General features: G+C 33.4%; 2 protein-coding genes across 4 annotated transcripts in view; one reads left to right on the forward strand and one right to left on the reverse strand.

Moving 5' to 3' along the window:
• Positions 1-23,034, reverse strand: part of LOC145277595 (uncharacterized) — a 117,922-nt gene that overhangs the window by 73,152 nt on the left and 21,736 nt on the right. The window contains exon 1 of one of the 2 annotated variants that reach the window (XM_080129108.1): positions 2,989-8,318. The exons of the other annotated variant lie outside the window; for it this stretch is intronic. The gene's annotated coding sequence lies outside the window, so the exon portion shown is untranslated. Of the gene's footprint in view, positions 1-2,988; positions 8,319-23,034 lie in introns of those variants that run through there. 2 annotated transcript variants of the gene reach the window in all.
• The window catches only part of LOC145277596 (uncharacterized), a 137,417-nt gene that overhangs the window by 71,112 nt on the left and 43,271 nt on the right, over positions 1-23,034 (forward strand). The gene's annotated exons all lie outside the window — the stretch shown is intronic.

Raw genomic sequence — 23,034 nt, forward strand, 5'->3', positions numbered from 1 at the left:
ATCGTTCACAAGGAACAGTTGAGAAGAGAACACCGGTTTGGCTTCGTAGTTCTTTCATGCGAACTTATTTAAAATCACTAAACTAAGCTGCAGTGCTCTGTGGCGTAGTGGTTAGCGTGTTGGACAATTCACATTATATTTTCACGTTCGCGCCGACCTACCGTAGTCGTTTTTTTTTTTTTTTTTCCTAAACAACTGGAATGGACTTTTCTTGGTGGCCGAACTGTTGACGTTGCAGATGTTTGTTTTTTTTTTTTTTTTTTCACACTTTATTTTCCTACTTTTACTCATGGCTCCGTCCGGGCTTGATCCTTCCTACTTACCTACCATAACATTTTTTAAAACTCCCCCCCCCCGTCCCGGAAACGAACACTCGCGCAACGCCGGGTACCCCCGCTAGTCATAAATATTTTTACATTACGCGCACAATATATATATATATATATATATATATATATATATATATATATATATATATATATATATATATAAAGAAACAGGTGATTTTCACCAAAGTGAACAACTTATACAGCCTAACATTACAAGTGCATTTGAGAAGTTTTATTACCGCCCAAACATAAAGACCCATGGTATAAAATCAACAATATGTTCTTTGATAACACATGGGCATGTTCGAAATAAATGAAATTGAACAATGATACTTGACCTCCGCATTTTAAACGTGAATTAAAGCCAACATAAAAAATAATTTTATTAAATCAACAGTAGGTTCTCTACAGTGCAATGTAAAGTACAATGTATTGTGAACTAAATCACTGCAGGGAAGTATGTGAATCTTCTTCCCGATTCACCGCAGACAATTAATCGATTTAATTTAAAAATATGTAATTTCACCGATTTCGATGGCAATAAAATATGGGAGGGCGAAACATTCGTTAATCCTTATTCAATTCCAGGCAACGTCAGGTTGCCCTGCTATATATATATATATATATATATATATATATATATATATATATATATACATACATATGCTTATATATACATATGCATATATATATATACATATGAATATATATATACATATGCATATATATATATATACATATGCATATATATATACATATGCATATATATATATATACATATGCATATATATACATATGCATATATATACATATGCATATATATACATATGCATATATATATATATGTATATATATATAAGCAAAAAATAAATATTATAATGCGAGTTTAACATATAAATCGGCCCCACGTTCTTCTGTATCTTCCCCCCCTCCTCTTTTTTTGTATTCAAATATAGAAATATACTTACGGCAATATATATACTTATTTTAGATATCTTATCTTATATATATATATATATATATATATATATATATATATATATATATATATATATATATATATATATATATATATATATATATATATATATATATATATATATATATGTGTGTGTGTGTGTGTGTATATATATATATATATATATATATATATACATATACATATATATATATACATGACTCCTACTATATATACATATATATATAGTAGGAGTTCATGTATATATATATATATATATATATATATATATATATATATATACTTATTTTAGATATCTTATCTTATATATATATATATATATATATATATATATATATATATATATATATATATATATAAATATTTATTCCAGTTTCATATTTTCCAGAAGTGAAAAAAAAAAAGAATTTTAACGAGGTTCATATAAGAGTGCTAAATACCGTTATTTGCTGTACGTAAGTCTTTACATATCGCTACACACTGATGAGTATGTTTCGATCAGCCAGTTACAAGTAACTAAAGACATCTTTAGGCGATGCTGCTTATACAAAAATAAAGTCCGTAACACACACACACATACATATATATGTATATATATATATATATATATATATATATATATATATATCTATCTATATATCTATCTATATATATATATATATATATATATATAGAGAGAGAGAGAGAGAGAGAGAGAGGGGATAGACGGAAAGAGGACAAAATATCCTGGTCATATATTTGCATTTCTTTTGAATTTATACATAATGTCGGGAGGCGATGTGGAGTCATATATTTCTATATAAATCTTGCCGTACCCTCGTAAACACGCTCGCGCGCACATAAGGTAACAAATACACGCGCGTACATATAGTAACACACACACACACACACACACACACACACATACACACATATATACATCTGCATATGCACAAAAAGTAAATGCACAATTATTTTTATAGACAATATTTTAAATCTGCAGAAATACACTCGAAATTGTTGATAAGTAACTATCGACGACATCTTCCTTTCCGGCTTAAAATGTCTCGTGAATTCTTATTTCGAATTCTGGAAGCATTCGAATAAGAAATTGTAGAATGAAGCTGCAATTTCATTCATCGAAGTGAAATGATTATTGCAAACGATCGGAAACAGTTCGATGTATAAAAGACGTTCGTATAATTGGAAAAGGTTTGTCCATTCCGGTGTGCACAGGCTAAAGCAGAAAATGCCGGCGTTGTCGCACCACCACCACCACGTCTCCTTTCGAAAATATAATGAGAAACGTCTGAAGTGGTCGTGAAACAAATAAGATAACCATTGCACGACACGTTTAAAAATAAATAAATAAACGAAAAAAAAAATCAGGTTACATAGGTTTCTTTCGTTATCAGTTTTGTGTCATAAAAATTTTTTTTTTAAAAATACGAAAAATAAAAGAAAAGAAACATCGTGACGTTTTTCTGCACTTTAAAATGACAGCAGAATATTTCGTGTTAAAATTCGTCTTCAAAGGCGACAAGAAGCAATATACGCATTACTAAACGTCTAGTCCCGGTTTAGGATGTAAAATCTTCGATATTAAACGCCGAGATTGGACGATCGTGGCAGTTGTTTTGTACTACTGCAAAATTTCTTTTTTTACTTATACATCGGTTAGCTTAATATACAATTACTTACCTGATTTGCCAGTTTCTTTTTTATGTGTATGTTAGTCCGGACGGGTACGTAGAGTCCTTTTCCCTGGCTCTATGCACAACCAGGGTGGTTATAGCTGAAGCTACTCTAGGTCTAGCTTCACTGACTATCCGTTCGTCTCTTCCTCTGATGTTAATGAGACCCGCTCGTTAATTTTTGTTTTTTCTTTTCTTTGTGTGCGAGTGTGTGTCTATGTGTGCGCGTGTGTGTCTATGTGTGCGCGTGTGTGTTTAGCAGGACGACACATTTGTCAAGCTTACTACTACCGAGACTGTTTTTGTGTAAAGCTTTTGTAGTTTTATATGTGTGTGAGTGTCCGTAGGTGTGTATGCGCGCAGCGGAGAAAAACAGCAAGATAGATAGATAGAGAGGGTGTGTGAGTGAATGATTGATAGTGAGTGCGAGTGAGAGGAGCCCCCCCCCTTCATCCAAGTGTGTGCGTGCGTGTGATACAAAACGGGAGCGCATAACGTTGTGGGTGCTGCTAGAAATGTGTGTGTATTTTTATTTATATTTTTTTACTGTATCTTTGAATATTCAAAAATGAATCTGTTTCGAGTGCACACCTTTGTGTGTGATCTTTTGCAGAGGGAGTCATTCGCTGGTGCACGTTTGAAGCGGTTGTACCCAATATGTGTGTTAAACCCCTTCCAAATAATGCAAATAATTCAACAAAGACTATAAAAAATTTGATGTTATATTATCGAAATTTTTTGAACTCCGTATAATTTTTATTACAATTTATTTATTTTTATTTTACCTTTTCATTTCTTCGTTTGTTTCGTATTTATTTATTTATTTATAAATTAATTAATTTATTTATTTATTAATCTGGTCTCCTTTCCTTTATTGTTTTCTTTCGTCTTCGTATTTATGTTGTTTTTTTCTTTCTTTCTTTTTCATATCGACTTCGTATTTACTTCTGTACCTTTTTCTTCCTTTCTTTCTTTTTCATATTGTCTTCTGTAATTTTTCTTTCTTTCTTTTTCATATTGTCTTCTGTAATTTTTCTTTCTTTCCTTTTCGTATTGACTTCTGTAATTTTTCTTTCTTTCCTTTTCATATTGTTATTTTTCTTTCTTTCTTTTTCATATTGACTTCTGTAATTTTTCTTTCTTTCTTTTTCGTATTGACTTCTGTAATTTTTCTTTCTTTCCTTTTCATATTGACTTCTGTAATTTTTCTTTCTTTCCTTTTCATATTGTTATTTTTCTTTCTTTCTTTTTCATATTGACTTCTGTAATTTTTCTTTCTTTCCTTTTCATATTGTTATTTTTCTTTCTTTCTTTTTCATATTGACTTCTGTAATTTTTTGTTTTATTTCTGTTTTCCTTATTGACTTCGTATTTCCTTCTTTTAATTTTCTTTCTTTCACTCTTTCGTTTTTGTCTATAACACTGAATATACGGCATAATCACATTGACACACCGGTCCCCGTCAGATCACCGAAGTTAAGCAACGTTGAGCCTGTTAATTACTAAAATGGGTAACCAATTTAGGAAATCCAGGCGCTATATGTAGGAGGACGTCGACACCTCCCTGCAAGAGTTGCAAAAACCTAATGTTGTCATCTTCCTTAACGGAGATATACATGCGACTGAGGATCGCTTGTGAATTTCATACTTCTATGGAACTTCCTCCTTTGGGGAAAGCTGGTTAAACCCGCATAGGGTTTGTGCCGTTTCAATTTTTGCAACTGACTTCGTATTTCTTTCTATTCTTTATTTTCGAACTTGATTTTGTTTTTTCTTTTTAATTACACTGACTTTGTGTACATGTCCTCCTAACTAGAATCTATTCGTCTTTTATTCTTTTTTCTTTCTAATGACATTTGCACCTTAATAAGAAGTGACTTTTCCTGTGTATTAACGCTATTTTTTTTTATATGGTGGTCACCACTTATCAAGGCCTGGAGACCACTCAGGGATAAGGGTTGTTGCCTGTACAGTAATCAATGGGATAGTATCGTAGTAATCGTTAGTATTGGAGATCTGATAAAGTGTCTTACTTAAGGGGGCGGTTCATCAGGAATTTGTTTATGTTGGACTTGAAGACATCCAAGTTGTAGTCAGGTGCGAAACAGGCAAACGGAAGAGAGTTCCACAGGCATGCACTTCTAAGAAAGAAGCTTTGTTCATGGAATCTACGTTTTGATTTAGGCACAGATAAAGAGTGGGTGAAATTATTGACTGGTTTCAGCTAGACGGGTGTTTATCGTGAAAGATTGGCGAGCGGACCAGAGATTTGAGCTCAGACGAGCACTTCCCATGGAAATAACGATAAAACAAAGACGGGCTCGCAACGTCTCTTCTGTGGGAAAGAGGTTGCAGGGGAAAAAAGAGCATCCCCCACTAAGCCACGAAGTCTATTTTGTACTATGTCAAGGCAGGATAGGCTGTTTTTAGCAACTCCTGCCCAGATGTGGCAGCGGTACTCCATCCTTGGACGTACTTGGCTTTTATATAGACAGAGAATTGCATCAGCTGTGAGATATGCACTGAAGCGGTAGAAGGATCTCACCATTTTCCCAGCGACCTTGGTAACAGACTTGATGTACGTGTTCCATATCAGATTAGGAGTAAAGGTCAAAGCCAGAAGCTTGTCAAAACATGGAGCCTCCCTAAGACGAGAGCCATCCATTTCAATTGATGCCAATTGAAAATCTATATTTCTCTGTGCTTTCTTACTGACCCTATTTAATTGCTTCCCTAGAGTTGGACATAAGGTCGATTTTTAATGTGCGGAAAACCCAACTTCCCCAAAAAAAGGGAACTCTAAATTAAGACAAATACAACCTCTTATCAAGACCCAAAAGAAACTCAAGGATTAGCGTTAATAAGTGATAATCACTGAGACAGCAGCATAATGATCATTAGTGGTGAAAATTAGTACAATTTGATTATTTAAGAGGACAGTTCAACAAGAACTTATTTACATTGGACTTGAAGACAACCATGTTGTAGTTTGCTGGAAAGCAGACCTGCAGAACAGAGTTCCACAAGCGAGAAGTTTTAGGAAAGAAGCTTTGTTCATGGAATTTGTGTTTGGTTTTAGGCACAGACAGATAGTGAGGGATATTGTTGATAGTGGTTGTAGCTTAACGAGTGCTTCTCTTTCACTCACCAAGAACAGAAAAGGCGAAATGTCGTTTCGGAACAGGTACTACACTTAATATTTTATATTTTGTACATTTTGCCTTTGGCTCGCTAGATTCTATATCTACACATATTGGGTTTTTATAACCATCAACTTGACAAATATTGCCTCATCGAGGCTGTCGCATGTACAAGCTAGTATCTCCTTCTTAGACAGCCCCCCCCAAAGAGTTTCCAATTTAACAGGTTCTGCACTATCAACCAATGCCCAACACCTGTTCCATCGCCGCAATGTTTCATCCGTATACCTGCTTTGTAAGTACTTTAATGAAATGTGCTCTGATGAACCCATAACACTTGTGCCCCCACGACGTACATAAATCAGACAAATCTGTGAAGCAGCAAAACCAAACACCTTCACTCCATTTTCTTGCTTCACTGACTATACTTTAATGTAGAACTTTAAATGTAAGGTAAACAAATATCTCGATGAGAATGTGTATTTATTTACATCTAAAAGCGCTTTTAAAACAGTTTGTTTATTTTATATTTTTCATTACTAGTTTCGATTTTAGTATGCTCCTTGAATCCAATGTCGTCAGTGTTTAGTTTTTAAGAACACTGCTTTTAAAAGTGAATCCAATGTCGCCAGTGTTATGGCTTACAATAAGCTACAAAGAAAACAGAACAACGGAATAGAGTTTAAACAATGTATTACTAGAACAACAACGTAAAAAGGTTACAACTGAAAAGAGTAATAAACGTCACCGGGCAGGCGAGGGTCGCTCTGGTGTTAAATCCACACCTGGGATCAAAAGGTTTATGGTTTATACAATGGAGAGAACAGTCAATTTGGAGGGTGATTCCCCCACAACAAGGATAAACTAAAATGACCGAAAAATGGGCTGAAATGACTTAAATGAATAAAAAGTAAATGACTTTAATGAACTTAAGGATGAATTGAATGACTTTAAGAATGACTTGAATACTTAAAAAATAACTGGAATCCTTCAAAAACAACTTGAATGATCTGGAGAATGACTTGAATGTCTTTGAGACTGACTGGTTGTAAAGTGGGTGATCTTTTTACATTAAATTAATGCAGAAAAGTGATCTCCCACTTTATATCACAATAAGTACAGCATGTAGTAAGAACAGATACTACACTTTGAGATATTAAATTCTTTATTCATGTTAAAAAATACAGTGAAAATCAACAATGAACAAAAAACTTAGGCACATGGCCAACTCAAAAGGGGGGATTGTGATGTCGTTGGTCACCCTTGCCACTCCAGAACTAAACACAATCAAAAGTTTTTCCTAGCTAGTATCTTCTTTCACCATAATACCGCATTCACCCTTGGTGCTGGGGGACGTCCTACTTAACTCTCAATTTTCAGAACATTTTTTATTGACGTGTAAAAAACAAAAAAAAATAACAATAAAAATGGTACAATAATTCATTTGTGTCGAGGGCGGGGAAGAAAAAACGAAAGGTGATTAGTAGGACCCTCCCAACCCCGTCTAGTTGATAGACTGCCCGTTCCACTAGGTTTGTAAAAGGAACCTCGCTTCTGCGGGTCAGTCTCTAAGTGGGGATGCCCTCTAGATGGGGGTGAATGGAGAAAAGAAAATTTTGTGGATAAGGGATGGGAGTTAGTTTGTATTTCTTTCTCTCCAAGATGGGTGACATTTAGAGGAAGGAGTGAAAACAAAAATTGCAAGTAGGAGGGGGTGGGGATCTTGGAGGCTTCCTAATCGAGAGGGATGGAACACACACTCAGCTAGCTGAGAGGCTACTTGTTTAATTTTACTTTACGGAACTGCGCGTTCCACACCTAGGCGGAGAACACGTATTCAAATTTGGCTCCTCTTCGTACACACAGACTTGCTACATGTATCCATCTTCTGTCAAATGCCGCGCGATGCAGCCTTCTCTTATCACATCTGACCTTCACCTGTAGTTGGTGTTTAAAGAAAGCGATCAGATCCTGTCCCCTTTGCAAAACTCAGTCAGTTCTGCAGAGACCCCCTACCCCCCAAAAAACAGCAAAAAAACTCCAAAAACAAAACAAAACAAAACAAAAAACAAACAAAAAAAAACAAAGAAAAAACAAAAACAAAAACAAAAACAAAACAAAACAGAGTTGCTCTACAAAACAACCAAATCAAATAAATAAATATTTGAAGATATAAAAAAAGTTGAAGCGTAAAAACTTTTACCACAACCCCCCCCCCAAAAAAAAAAACCTAAAAAAACGGATTCGCCATTAAATAATACAAAACGCGTTGATACGCCACAAAAACAGACAAACCAAACAATGAACTGATTAAATAAATTTTTATCATAACAAAAACATTAGCAAAATATTTAGCGAAAACTGAAGTTTCGTTGTGCAGAGATTTACTGGAACACAAACTACTACTACTACTACTACTACTACTAATACTAATAATAATAATAATAATAATAATAATAATAATAATATTATTATTAATGATAATAATAATAATAATAATAATAATATTATTAATAATAATAATAATAATAATAATAATAATAATAATAACAACAACAACAACAACAACAACAACAACAACACTTGTACCTCCCCGACGTAACTACCCCCGACAAACCCGACAAGCTACTAAGTCTCATCCCTTTACAGTGGAGATCCCTAGGTGCAAGAAAGCCTTTTACTCCAATAGTTTCTTCCCCAGAACTGCGGGTCTTTGGAACTCCCTTCCGGGATTCTGCTTTCCCAACTGCAATGATATGCAGAAGTTCAAGTGTAATGTTAACAAACATCTTTCTACTCTTCTCCCTTCATAATGACCCCGCTAATTAATTCCCTAATAGTAGCCCCCTGCTTCAAAGTGGCACTGTGTCTTGTTTGGGGTGAAAATTGAATTAAAAAAAAAAAAAAAAATAAAAAAAAAATAATAATAATAAAAACGTATAGATTAAATATAATTTTCATCGACGTCTGTATTTCCGGAAATATAAACGTATATTAAAAAAAACAAACAAACAAAAAAACAAAAAACAAAACAAACAAAACTATTAATTTCTTTTTTTCGCTGAATTTTATCTCAAGAATTTGAAAATTGTTTTACTTTTAAAAGATACTAGCAGGGAGACACGACGTTGCTAGGGATTGAATGCGGTTTAACGAATGTTTCATACTTTCAATACTTGCATTGTCATCGATATCATCCAGTTTTCAATGAAATCGATTGATTACCTACTCTAGTCGGGGGCCCACCGAGGTGCACCGGGAGGAAGCTTCGCATGCCTTCCCACAGTGTCTTAATCCACAATACATTGTAGTTACATTACATTGTAGATAACCTATTGTTTATTTTATAAAATTATTTTATACACTCGCTTGAATTAAAGCTTAAAATATCAAAGTCAAGTATCATGGTTCAATTGTACTTTAAGCAGAAACATCAATTTCGAACGCACCCCTGTCTGATCAAAAACCTACTGTTAACTTTATACACCGGACCCTTCTACTTGTGCGATGATAAAACAGCTCAAATGCCCTTGTGATGGTAGGGTGTATAAGGGTGTCAAAATCGGACAGTTCCTTCGTTTTGTTTTATAATCGATTTTCGATACTTATCGGAGGCATTTCAAACGAAACTCTTATTATATCCACGGGTGACATGCTCTCGTTTCGTCTGCTATAATTTGGTAGAAGTTTTAAGTCATTCATAATTGTATTTTAAGTAGCGCTCACATTAAGGATTAAAACGTCAACCCCAGATTTCACAAAATACTTTATCCGTTAGGCCACAGGTTCTCTTAGATAAGCACAGTTGTCCAATTATTTCAAAAATCCAAATTATACAAATGTATATCAAAAATTCAGAACCATACTGAGTTTTTGTAATGGCAACTTTTTGACTATACTTTTGCCTAAAACAACCTTTTGGACTATACTTTCGCCTAAAGCAAACTTTTTGGCTATACTTTTGCCTAAAACAACATTTTGGACTATACTTTCGCCTAAAGCAAACTTTTTGGCTATACTTTTGCCTAAAACAACCTTTTGGCTATACTTTCGCCTAAAGCAAACTTTTTGGCTATACTTTCGCCAAAATAAACATTTTGGCTATTCTTTCGCCTAAAACAAACTTTTTAGCTATTATTTCCCCTAAAACAAACTTTTTGGATTTACTTTCGCCTAAAACAAACTTTTTGGATATACTTTCGCCTAAAACAAACTTTTTGGATATACTTTCGCCTAAAACAAACTTTTTGGATATACTTTCGCCCAAAGCGAACATTTTGACTATACTTTTGTCTAAAATAATTTTTTTTTTACCATACTTTTGCCTATAAAAACGTTTTGACTATAATTTCGCCTAAAACCTACATTTTGCTTATACTTCTTCTTGAAACAAAACTATATTAGCATGAATTCAACATGAAGACCTTTGTATAGATATATACCAAAACTGTAATGAGTTCTATTATGCTGCATCATTCGCAATTTCGCCAGATTTTGGGGAAAATCGTTGAGTAATTTTTACTTTTTACATATTTCTGTTATAAATCCACCATTCGGCCGTGCGAAAGGTATTACTGCTACATTTGGGCTGGTACACCAACTATTAGGGTTTTCTCTTCGGGCAGGTTGCAAAAGAGAATTTCTAGCATATTACGTCCCGTACCGTCTGCCAAGCTTCAGCCTCTATCGCATCACTGCAATGTTGACTTCTTGTTTTAAAAGTATGCCCACGCAATATATATCGATGAAATTATACACCCGACTCACCCGACTCGCAGAAAAAATATATCCCTTACATTGTAAAGATTTTTAGATGCAGGAAAATTTTCTACTCTAATAATTTATTTCTCCAGTTTTTAGAGTTTCCTTCCATCGTGTATGAAAGAATTTAAATGTATTGTGAATAAACAACTTGTTGCCTAACTCCCCATCAAGGTATTTTGGATTATTTAGTCTACTGTTCTTATTTTTGGGTGTTATTCTAACAACGTTTCGGTCATTATGATCTTCTTTACGGGCATCTTTTCGAACGGGAATATTTATGTTTAATTAGGGAATCTATAAAGGCACTAATTTATTTACAATTGCTTCATCTTGTCATTTTCAGTAGTGTAACTGCTTGATCTTCAGACTAGCCCGTTTTAATTCAAAGTCTACGACTTTCCAAACTTTGATAACGCGAACTTCGTTATCCACATTGAGGAGAATATACAGGTCATAATGAACCTCTTTTTCATGGTATGCACTGTATTTGAACTTACTAACAGTCTGTGGGAAATTAATATGCCCGATGCACTTCATACTGTAACATAGTGCATATGAGTGCGTGAGAAAATATCAGCAGCAGAAAAGGATAGCTGACTTGCGAACATATTAGCAGCATCAGCTGAAAAAAAAACCGCATCTGCAAATTAGGAAGTGTGCGCGAGAACAAAAAGGAAAAAGGAGAAAAATGCGTCACGTGGTCGGGAGAAGGAAAGTACGGATCAAAGAAAATGGACGTGTAAAGTCGAGGATTAGAATGGTTTGGCTGTAGCCATCTTGTAGTCGGAAGAAGGAGAAACTCGCATTAGGGTGGATGGACATATGCAGCACAGCAAGAGACTTGTTAAGTGGTGTCCAGACAGGAGAGTAACATTTCCTCTAGTTTCTTTTTACTTCAGTCGGAGTTCTAAAAATGAAAAGGACCCTTCCTCGGGTCTAAAACTTGAACTCTATATGAGACACATAGATATTCGAATGTTCCATTACAGTTCTCATTTAACTTTCAAACAATAAGTTAGTAAAGACCCCCCCCCCAATTCACCATTTAAATATGTTATTGTATATCTTTTTTTGTTTTTGGTCTTTTGGTCTTACTGGATTCCAGGACGAACATTCATCTGGTCTGGTTGAGTATCCAGCTTCGTGCTGTTACAAGTAACATTACTTGGAGACGGTGCACCAATCCTTGTAAATCCAGTTGGCCATAGCGAGGAGATATTATCTGTGTTTCAAATACTATGTGATAGGAAGGTGCAAAGGGGTTGGGGTGCTAGGGGTGCCCAATCACCTGATCTTTTATTCCTGTTTTAAAAGTGCCCTTTTCAGAGAAATATACTATAGGTATGTGTCCAACTATTACTATATTTTTGCCGTTTATTTCACTTGAGCACTTGTCCTGAAAATGTTCTCTTCACGTCGCTGCTATATGAACTTGTAGGGAAAGTATTCTCATGCCCGATTGCCCTAACAAACCTCTGTAAAGAAAGACCTTGGACATTTTCAGACAATATTTAGTCAGCATTCCCGTAATGGAAGCCAGTATCAGCAGATTTTTGCAGTTTTGATTTTTTCCAACAGATTTTTTTTTTTGCTCCCTGACAAAAAGGAGGGTGGGCCTGTAAATTCACCATTGTCCGTTCGTCCGTTCGTCCGTTCGCACTTTTTTCAATAACTACCCCTTGGAATGTTTTGCACAAACATTAAACACGATATGAGTAAAAAAGTAACAAAACGGATTTTCCAGGAAAACTCTGGTTGCTCCCCCTCCCCCAAGGGTGCCTTTTGGATAAAATGGCTAAAATTGACACTTTTGTGCTTATTACAAAAAAAAAAAAAAAAATAATACTTTGGATTTTATATAAAACTTTAAGAAAAGTTGTAACTAACTGATTTCTATATAATTTTGTTTGTCTATACTTCACGATAACTCTTAGTTGTGCCCCAGGGGCTCTTTTAGGGCTAATGAAAATACTCCATTTTTTGGGGAACTATTTTACCATATTTGTCCAATATTTTCTGTATATGTCTATTTAGCAGTTTTGCATGGTGCTGAACTCCAATTTAAATGGGGACTTTTGGCGCTAAATGAGGGCGGGAAATGATGGACTTAGTTATTTCCTTTATTGCATGGTGCAGAACTCAAATTTACACATGTTAAACTCTAAAACTGCACCGTTTGTTCATTTTCACCAGCATTTGATGTTCCCTGGGGGCTTTAAGGGCTAAATGGGGGTGGTGGTGGACAAAATGCTGAACTTAGTCATTTTTTATGTCTCTTTCACTGTGCACTCACGGGGGGGGGCATTCATGCTTCAATTGTTTTTTTATTTGCGCCCTGCATGTTATTTTCTGACTATTTGGATTATTTCACAAACTTTGTTAAAGCTCTGTTTGATGGGAGAGATATAAACAAAAACTCTTGATTCTGGGAAACTTTTCAGTTGAAATCTTGTTCTGAGGAAAGGGAAAAGAATGCATGTTCATAGTAAATTATATGGAATTTTTCATATTTGGGTTCTTATCGATTGCCTAATCGGCACAAAGGGAAGGGGGAAATCTAACCGTTTACATAAAAAAAAAATATCAGTAACCGGAGAGTGCTCTATTCGTTTTCAATGAAGGAATTTCACTTCTCACAGTGCTCAAGCTATGAAGAGATAAGGGACAGATATATCGTTATCTGTTGACTCACTGTTTTACTGTACCACAGCCCTTCAGTGTGGTTAAACTTTCAACTGTAAAATTGATTAAAGACAGCAATAAAAATTATAACAAGTAATTTCTGAGATGAGAATTGATAATTTATAATATTTGAATTATTAGGACTATTCTTTTGGATTTTATTTTTATACCAATTAGGTTGATATAACCTCCGACCTTCTTAATGTGCGTCGAACACAGAAATCTGTACGGGATTTCGATCTGTTTATTTAATCCACAAGATAGATTGTTCCTGTTGCGTCATTCAAGAAATGTTAAGTAATTTTTATTATTTTAGTATCAACTGTAGCGTGGATTAAACCTTCAACCTTCATAAGACTGTCACTTAGAAATTATAATTCTGTGACATTACGTTCCAGAATAAATAAAAGTTTCAGTCACAAGTTCTGAATAGATTCCTAAGTTCGACAAGATGTCCGAGGTTACATCGATTGGAAGCTTGTGAGACTAACATCCGAAATGAGCATGATATAAAACTAAATAATACACATTGATATCTTTTATTTGTACTAAAACGCCGTCTATTTCTTTTTTTAAGCCGTTTCTGAAAGGGTAACATATCTAGAGTTTGATTAATATAAAAATATGGTGATTAGTTATTCAAATTCAATTTTATTTCGATTATAGATTGCATCAGTTCATTCCGGCTATATTAAAGTGCTTATTGCAGAAATTGCTACCACTGCTAGTGGGCCGACGGTTACCACGGTTGCAGTCTCAGTTGCTGTTCTTGCAACCGTCAGTAGCAAGAGAAGGGGCAGACCAACTACTTACAAAATGTGCAGGGGGGGGGGTGAGGGGCGATTACGAAATAATAAATTGTTGCACTGTTATAAAGTAGTAGATATCGCATTTTGTTCCCAGCCAATTTCTCTCCAATCTTTTATTCTATATTTTTATCGAGTTAAGAAAGAGGCAAAGGCACTGGCAGGCGAACGCTTATTCAACTCGCTTCACTTGTTCCGCCATTTCGACTTATTTAGCAGACATTCTTTGCTTTACATCTTTTGAGCTATTTACTATACGATTTTAGTCTCGATGCCAAAAGAAATTGTAGTCTGAATGAATGCCTGTCTCTGCAAACCAATTGAACGAACTCTTATTCTGTTTATCAATACTAGTTTCCTATTTATCTTTGTTAACATGCATTGTGATCTATCTATCTATCTATCTATCTCTCCTATATATATATATATATATATATATATATATATATATATATATATATATATATATATGTGTGTGTGTGTGTGTGTGTGTGTGTGTGTGTGTGTGTGTGCGCGCGCGTGTGTGTGTGTAGTAGTAGTAGTAGTATTAGTAGACTGCATAATTTAAATCTATTTATTTGAAAAAACTCCTTTCTCAGTTATCTATCAATTTATCTATCTATTTCATTTTCATAACGATTTATTTTTATTTATTGATTTGTCTGTTTATTTGTCTTTCTTTATCTTTCCCTATCTATCTATCTATCTATCTATCTATCGTTCATCTATAGGAGTAGGTGTCTGTTTGTTTGGATACCTATTTATATTAACAAACTCATTTGGTTGTCTATCTATCTATTACACGTATGTACAGAAGTGACGTCATAGCACCGTCTGTACGTACGTTTTCTCCTTTTTCACGTATCGACGGAAGTATCGTCAGACAACTTCCGCCTGTACGTGCTTTCTATTTCTTTCTCATTTTCTGATTCTTATCTTTCATTTCACTCTTTTTTCTTTTTTTTTTCTATTAAAGTGAAACAATATAAATCCTCAAACTGATCGAGTTTCTTATGCAAATGATTGGACGCATCTCACGTAAGATGCGTCCATCAAATCTGCGCGGTTATTTTTAATTTAAGCCTTTGTGGATTAATGGGGTCCTTAGAGACCCAAGTGGATCGTGAGGTATTAAATATCTGTCAATATTTACCGAGAAATATACCCATAATTATTGAATTTGTTCATTAGGGTCTTACGAATCTTTACAAGTATTAATGGTTTGGGATAATTGATTTCAATAAAATTACACTGCAAAGTATACAGCTGAAGTCTTTAAAAACTCCACCGGGCTTTTATGTGTCTATTTAATTCTTATTTCGTTTCGGTGGAATTCCAAAAACTTTGTGTTTTCCAAAGATTGGCCATCAAGCTTGATTGACATGTAAATCGATTTGTGTCCAAGAGAACCAAAATCAATAGCATGTTTTTTTAAAAAAAATTGTTTGGAATCATCGAACTACTGTTTTCATCTTGAGTGTCATTTTCACAACGTTTCGAGCGATGTACCCTCCGACCTTCTTCAGGTGTATCTTGTCAAATTTGGGAATGCTTTTGTCGAATTCGAGATTTCGACAAGATAAACCCGAAAAAAATGACACTCAAGATGAGAACAGTAGTCCGAAGATTCCGAATAATATGAATGATCAATCCTTATCTAAAAATTAAGAAATTAATTTTATTTTTTAAAAACATTTCGTTGCTTATATTTACATATTTAATTGAGAAGAAATGTAACTTTTTAAACAAAGACATTTTTTTTCATTTCTTATGCACACTTTAGAAAATATTTTACAATGTATTCAAAAAATTGTATCCGGTTTCGTCACAAAAGATCTGAAAGATTACACGTGTACATTTTGACAATTCTGAATTCATAAATCATGTATTTATCTTATTCGGAAGAATGAGGTTCGTGTGGACCCCATGGGTCTTCTAGGTAATTTCGAACACCCAGTCCACAAATTGTTAATTGTGACTGAACGATCGATAGGCAGAGTCTGTTATTGAGATACTTGAGACCCATTAAAAAAACAAACAAACAAACAAACAAACAAACAAAAAAAACTATGAAACAACCAAAGCAGTTTTAATCTCTTTTACACCATTTTCACCAACCTGAACACTATCCAATCAGAAGTCTCTCATCGGATTCCGAACAAAACTCCCAGCCTGCTGGGTAACATTTTTAGATACGAAGAAATAAACACAAAAACGAAAAAATAAAACAAAACAAGAAAACAAAAACAAAATATCAATAACTACCGGAAATGACCGAACGCATATTGACTAATCGACTGATAGTTTAATATGCAAGTTAGAAGAGACCACGTGAGATCAAATAACTTGATAAAATGTCCAAGCAACAAATAAATAAGAATTGATAAAATGAACACGCACACGCGTACACACCGAATTAGCCAATGAGAGAAGAGAATATAATAATTAAAGCGGCCATATTGAGTTCAATCAAAAATGTTTTGTAACAATTAAGATCTATGAATATTACTTGCTTCCATGCTGCAAAAATGCTTAATGTTCTAGAAAAACATCGCACTACACAGAATTAAATATGCTTAAAGTCAAAGTAAAATGCCACCTAAAAAGCTAAATATCACATTTGAACTTCAAAAAATAAGTGGTCCTAAGCATACTTCATTTGGTTTTGTGCCTTATCATTTTGCCATATTTGACTTCCCAAATAATGTATATTGCCACTGCGACGTAAGAGGCTTATATTTGAAATCATGCTAACAGACAACTGTGGGAAGCTGAGTAACAAGATGCCTGTTCACATTATATTCACAATTCTGCAGATTAATATAGACAGGAAACGGGAAACGGAGATAATTACAAAGTCAAGCAGTCCGAATAAAGAAACTATCAGATAAAGGCTTTCAGGCATTTAAGGACTTCAACTGTGAAGGGGTTGGATTTTGCCGCTTGTTTGATTAATCGGAAGCAGCATGTCAAGGAGGCAAAATTGATACGAGTTTATCAAAACACAGTCCATTAAACTACTTGTAAAACAAACACAAGAGGCTGGAGCTTGTCTGATAGTGCGGTGTCTGTTAAATTTAAGACTCTTTTTTTGGACTCTAAGAGTGAGAGACTGGTGGTAGATACAATACTATTCAATGCATGAACAAATTGTGACTTTATAACGATATAGGATACTCTCTGGTGCGAGTACATTTTTAGCACTGTAGGAGTTAATCTTAATGATTATCATGTATTTTTAGTTAATATTGAAACACATATTGATAATGATATATTGTATACGCTTAGCTAGATAAAAATGTTATATTACATGTATCTGGGGGTAAATTGGAGAGGCATAACAGAGTATAATTTATAAAAGATCTAACTGAATTTCAAATCGAGAGAGTCGATTGCATACGCTACGCAGGTAGCTAATAAACCAAACACATTCTTATATATATATATATATATATATATATATATATATATATATATATATATATATATATATATATACTCAACATTAGTATAGCTAGACTTAGTTGACAAGGATCGAACCTACTACCGCTTGATAAGTGGGCTACGGGTCTCTCGTCAATTTTTATGCTCGATTTTTATCGTTATAAATACAATATTGTTGATTTATTTACTTTTTTATTAGTGATTCTGTTCTATTTTATTTATTTCTGTTCCCTGAGCGCTTATTATAAGAAAGGAGTTATCTTTTTTTCACCCCACATCTTTTAGGACGTGTTATTTTGTTTATTATTATTTTTTTAATTACTATTTTTTATTAAATATTATTACGGGCATAAAAGTAAGTCATCTATAGACATGCATGTTTCGGAGTGTACTCCTCATCAGTATAGCTAGACTTACAAGTAGTTTAAGTATAAACGAAGGGCATATGCCTTCTTTTCTTATAATAAGCGCTCAGGGAGCGAAATAAAGAAAATAGTACAGAATCGTTAATAAAAATAAATAAATCAACAATCTTATATATATATATATATATATATATATACAGAAAAAGAAAAAGAAAGAGATAGAGATAGAGAGAGATCAAAAAGGAACAGACCAAGTAGTCTCGTAATAAAGACGAAACGTTGATGAACACAACTTTATTTGTTCCTTTTTTATATCTCTTTCTCGCCAGAATACTATTTGTATTATTCTCATCATATGTGTTTGTGTGTTTGTGTGTATTTATCAAGGACCAGACAAATTTTTCATCATTAGTACATGGTTTATCTAAGGACCATATTGTTTATTTTTATATAAGCTTCTAGACAAAATAAAATAAGCTGCAAGAATGTGCTTCAATGAACATTCCCGATTTACGCGACTAGCTGCAACATCACCCCTTCACTGTAACTGTTGCCAAATGTTAGAAAATTCTTTAGTCTAATCTCTTCTTTCAACTGGCCAGTTGTCCCTTGAATTTCCTTCTTTATTCTGCTTCCCCGATCGAATCAAAATGTAGAAATTAAAATGTAACGTGACCAAACATTTTGCTGACTCTCCACCTTGTTTTTTTCTATAAATATGGCCACATATCGCACAAGAACCTTATGTCTCAGTGGCAAAGAAGAAGAAATATAAAGAATCGCTGGAATGTTGCACTCGCATGTATGAGTTTCGTATATGTATAATGATATATGTATAATGTATAATATATAAGTATAATATATTAGTATAATATATAATTATAATATATAAGTATAATATAGTATAATAATAATATATATGTATAATGTTTAAATGTTTTCAGATAATAGGAAAAATGTAGCACTACATATTAAAATGCATTTGAGATTATAAGAAAATTATGTTGCCCTACATATTAAAATGCATTTGAGATCATAGGAAATCATGTTGCACTACATATTAAAAATGTATTTGTGATTATAAAAAATCATGTTGCACTACATATTAAAAATGCATTTGAGATTATAGGAAATCATGTTGCACTACATATTAAAAATGTATTTGAGATTATAAAAAATCATATTGCACTACATATTAAAAATGCATTTGAGATTATAGGAAATCATTTTGCACTACATATTAAAAATACATTTGAGGTTATAGGAGATAATATTGCACTACATATTAAAAATGCATTTGAGATCATAGGAAATCATGTTGCACTACATATTAAAAATGGATTTGAGATTATAAGAAACCATGTTGCACTACATATTAAAAATGCATTTGAGATTATAGGAAATCATGTTACACTACATATTAAAAATGCATTCAAGATTATAAAATATCATGTTGCACTATATATAAAAATGCATTTGAGATTATAGGAAACCATTTTGAACTACATATTAAATATGTATTATAGATCATAGGAAACCATGTTGCACTACATATTAAAATGAATTTTAGATTATAGGAAACCATTTTGCACTACATATTTAATATGCATTTGAGATTATAGGAAATCATGTTGCACTACATATTACAATGTATTTGAAATTATAGGAAATCATTTTGCACTACATATTAAAAATGCATTTGAGATTATAGGAAATACTGTTGAACTACATATTAAAAATGCATTTGAGATTATAGGAAATCATGTTGCACTACATATTAAAAATGCATTCAAGATTATAAAAATATCATGTTGCACTACATATTAAAATACATTTGATATTATAGGAAATCATGTTGCACTACATATTAAAAATGCATTTGAGATTATAGGAAATGATGTTGCACTACATATTAAAAATGCATTTGTGATTATAGGAAAACATGTTGCACTACATATTAAATATTCATATGAGATCATAGGAAACAATGCTGCACTACATATTAAAAATGCATTTGAGATTATAGGAAACCATGTTGCACTAAATATTAAATATGCATTTGAGATTATAGGAAATCATGTTGCACTACATATTACAATGTATTTGAGATTATAGGAAATCATATTGCACTACATATTAAAATGCATTTGAGATTATAGGAAATCATGTTGCACTACATATTAAATATGCTTTTGAGATTATAGGAAAACATGTTGCACTACATATTAAAATGCTTTTGAGATTATAGGAAATCATGTTGCACTACATATTAAAATGCATTTGAGATTATAGGAAATCATGTTGCACTACATATTAAATATGCATTTGAGATTATAGGAAAACATGTTGCACTACATATAAAAATGTTTTTGAGATCATAGGTAATCATTTTACACTACATATTAAAATGCATTTGTAAATCATGGGAAATCATGTTGCGCTACATATTAAATATGCATTTGAGATTAGAGGAAACCATGTTGTACTACATATTAAAAATGTATTCAAGATTATAAAAAAATCATGTTGCACTACATATAAAAATGCATTAGCGATTATAGGAAATCATGTTGCACTACATATTAAAAATGCATTTGAGATTATAGGAAATCATTTTGTACTACATATTAAAAATGCATTCAAGATTATAGGAAAACATGTTGCACTACATATTAAAGTGCATTTGAGATTATAAAAATATCATGTTGCACTACATATTAAAAATGCATTTGAGATTATAGGAAATCATGTTGAACTACATATTAAAATGCATTTGAGATTATAGGAAATAATGTTGCACTACATATTAAAAATGCATTTGAGCTCATAGGAAATCATGTTGCACTACATATTAAAAATGCATTTGAGATTATAGGAAATCATGTTGCGCTACATATTAAAATGCATTTGAGATTATAAAAAATCATGTTGCACTACATATTAAAATGCATTAGAGATTATAGGAAATAATGTTGCACTACATATTACAAATGCATTTGAGATCATAGAGAATCATGTTGCACTACATATTAAACATGCATTCAAGATTATAAAAAATCATGTTGCACTACATATTAAAATGCATTTGAGATCATAGGGTATCATGTTGCACTACATATTAAAAATGATAGGAAATCATGTTGCAGTACATATTAAAAATGATAGGAAATCATGTTGCACTACATATTAAAAATGATAGGAAATCATGTTGCAGTACATATTAAAAATGATAGGAAATCATGTTGCACTACATATTAAAAATGATAGGAAATCATGTTGCACTACATATTAAAAATGATAGGAAATCATGTTGCACTACATATTAAAAATTGAACCCAAATATTAAAGTTCGGTTTTGGAGCTTAATTATTTTTATGAAAACATGTAGCGTTTAAATGCAAGGAACTAACTAGAACGAACAATGATTAACGAAAAGACAGGAGATGCCCATTGCCCTTGATATTGAAAAAGACAAAGGCTATGGATTGGAGGAAAACTGTCAGCAGAAAGAGAGTTTCACAAGCTTGCTGTTCTTGGGAAGAAATCCTTGGAATTAGAAACTATATTACGACGAGGTATCAAAACAGCGAATGTAGACCATTAGACTTTCGAGTCAAACAAGTTGAAACAAAAGAAGCAGGATATGTTTGAAAACATCTCTTAATAGTATTTCTTTTACAAGGGTATCACCACTTATCAAGGCCCATAGGCCAGACGAGGATAAGGGTTAAATAGTGTACAGTGGTCAAAAGAACAATATAGGAATCGCTAGAAGTGTAAATTTGGTAAGATAGGATTACTTAAGGGGAACGGCTCATCAAGAACAATTCTCATTATACTTGAAGACAGACATATTGTAGTCAGCTGGAAAGCAGGTAAACGGAAGAGAGTTCCATAGGCGTGCAGTTCTAAGAAAGAAACTTTGTTCATGGAATCTAAGTTTAGGTTTAGGCACCGATTTCAGTCAAACAAGTGTTTCTCGTGAATGTTTGGCGAGGGGGACCATAGTTTGGAGCTCAGACGAGCACTTGCCATGAAAATAACGATTAGACAGAGACATGCTCGCACATCTCTTTTGTGAGAAAGGGGTTGCAGGGAAGAGAAAAGAGCCTCCCCCACTTGGCTACGCAGTCTATTTTATAAGGTCTTCCTTGCAGCTCCTGCCCAGATGTGACTGCAATACTCCATCCTTGGACGTACTTGGCTCTTATATAGGAAGAGAATTGCATCAGCAGGTAGATATCTACTGGATCGATAGAAGGATCCCATCATGTTTTCAGCAACCTTGTCAACAGATTTGATGTACGTGTTTCATTTTATATCAGAAGTAAAATACTGAGACAGGCAATGTCTCGTTTGTGAAAGAGAAAAAGTGGGAGCAATGCAGCATCTTAAGAATCTTCAAATACAATAGAGATTCACTCACCCAAAAACGACAACACTACTCTAAAAAGGGTTTGCTATCAGATTTGTAGAGATAGAAAGTATCCGTATGCGCGAGGAAGTGTTTAGAGATAACGAACCTTATGAGAAGCAGAATAATTAGTCTAATAACAAGTACTCTCAGGTCCACTCTGAGGAAATTTGTGGGTTTTATATAATAATATTTACATGATAAAAACATCCTGATGATTAAAGCGTGGAACGATGAAATTTGTCGCCACTAAGAAAATACTACAGCTTCATTTGAAAACTTTTATTGAAAAAATAAGTTCAAGTAACTGGATTATGTAGAGTATGTACAAACTTCTTATCTTAATGTTGTCAACTTCAGCCTCAATACGGGTCAGGAACTGGGAGCATGGCTTTTTCCACAAGCGCCGGCAAGAGCTCGGCGAATACTCGAGAGATG

The sequence above is a fragment of the Euprymna scolopes genome, chromosome 6 (genome assembly GCF_053919585.1).
Source record: "Euprymna scolopes isolate OS-2025 chromosome 6, ASM5391958v1, whole genome shotgun sequence".
Lineage (NCBI taxonomy): Eukaryota > Metazoa > Mollusca > Cephalopoda > Sepiida > Sepiolidae > Euprymna > Euprymna scolopes.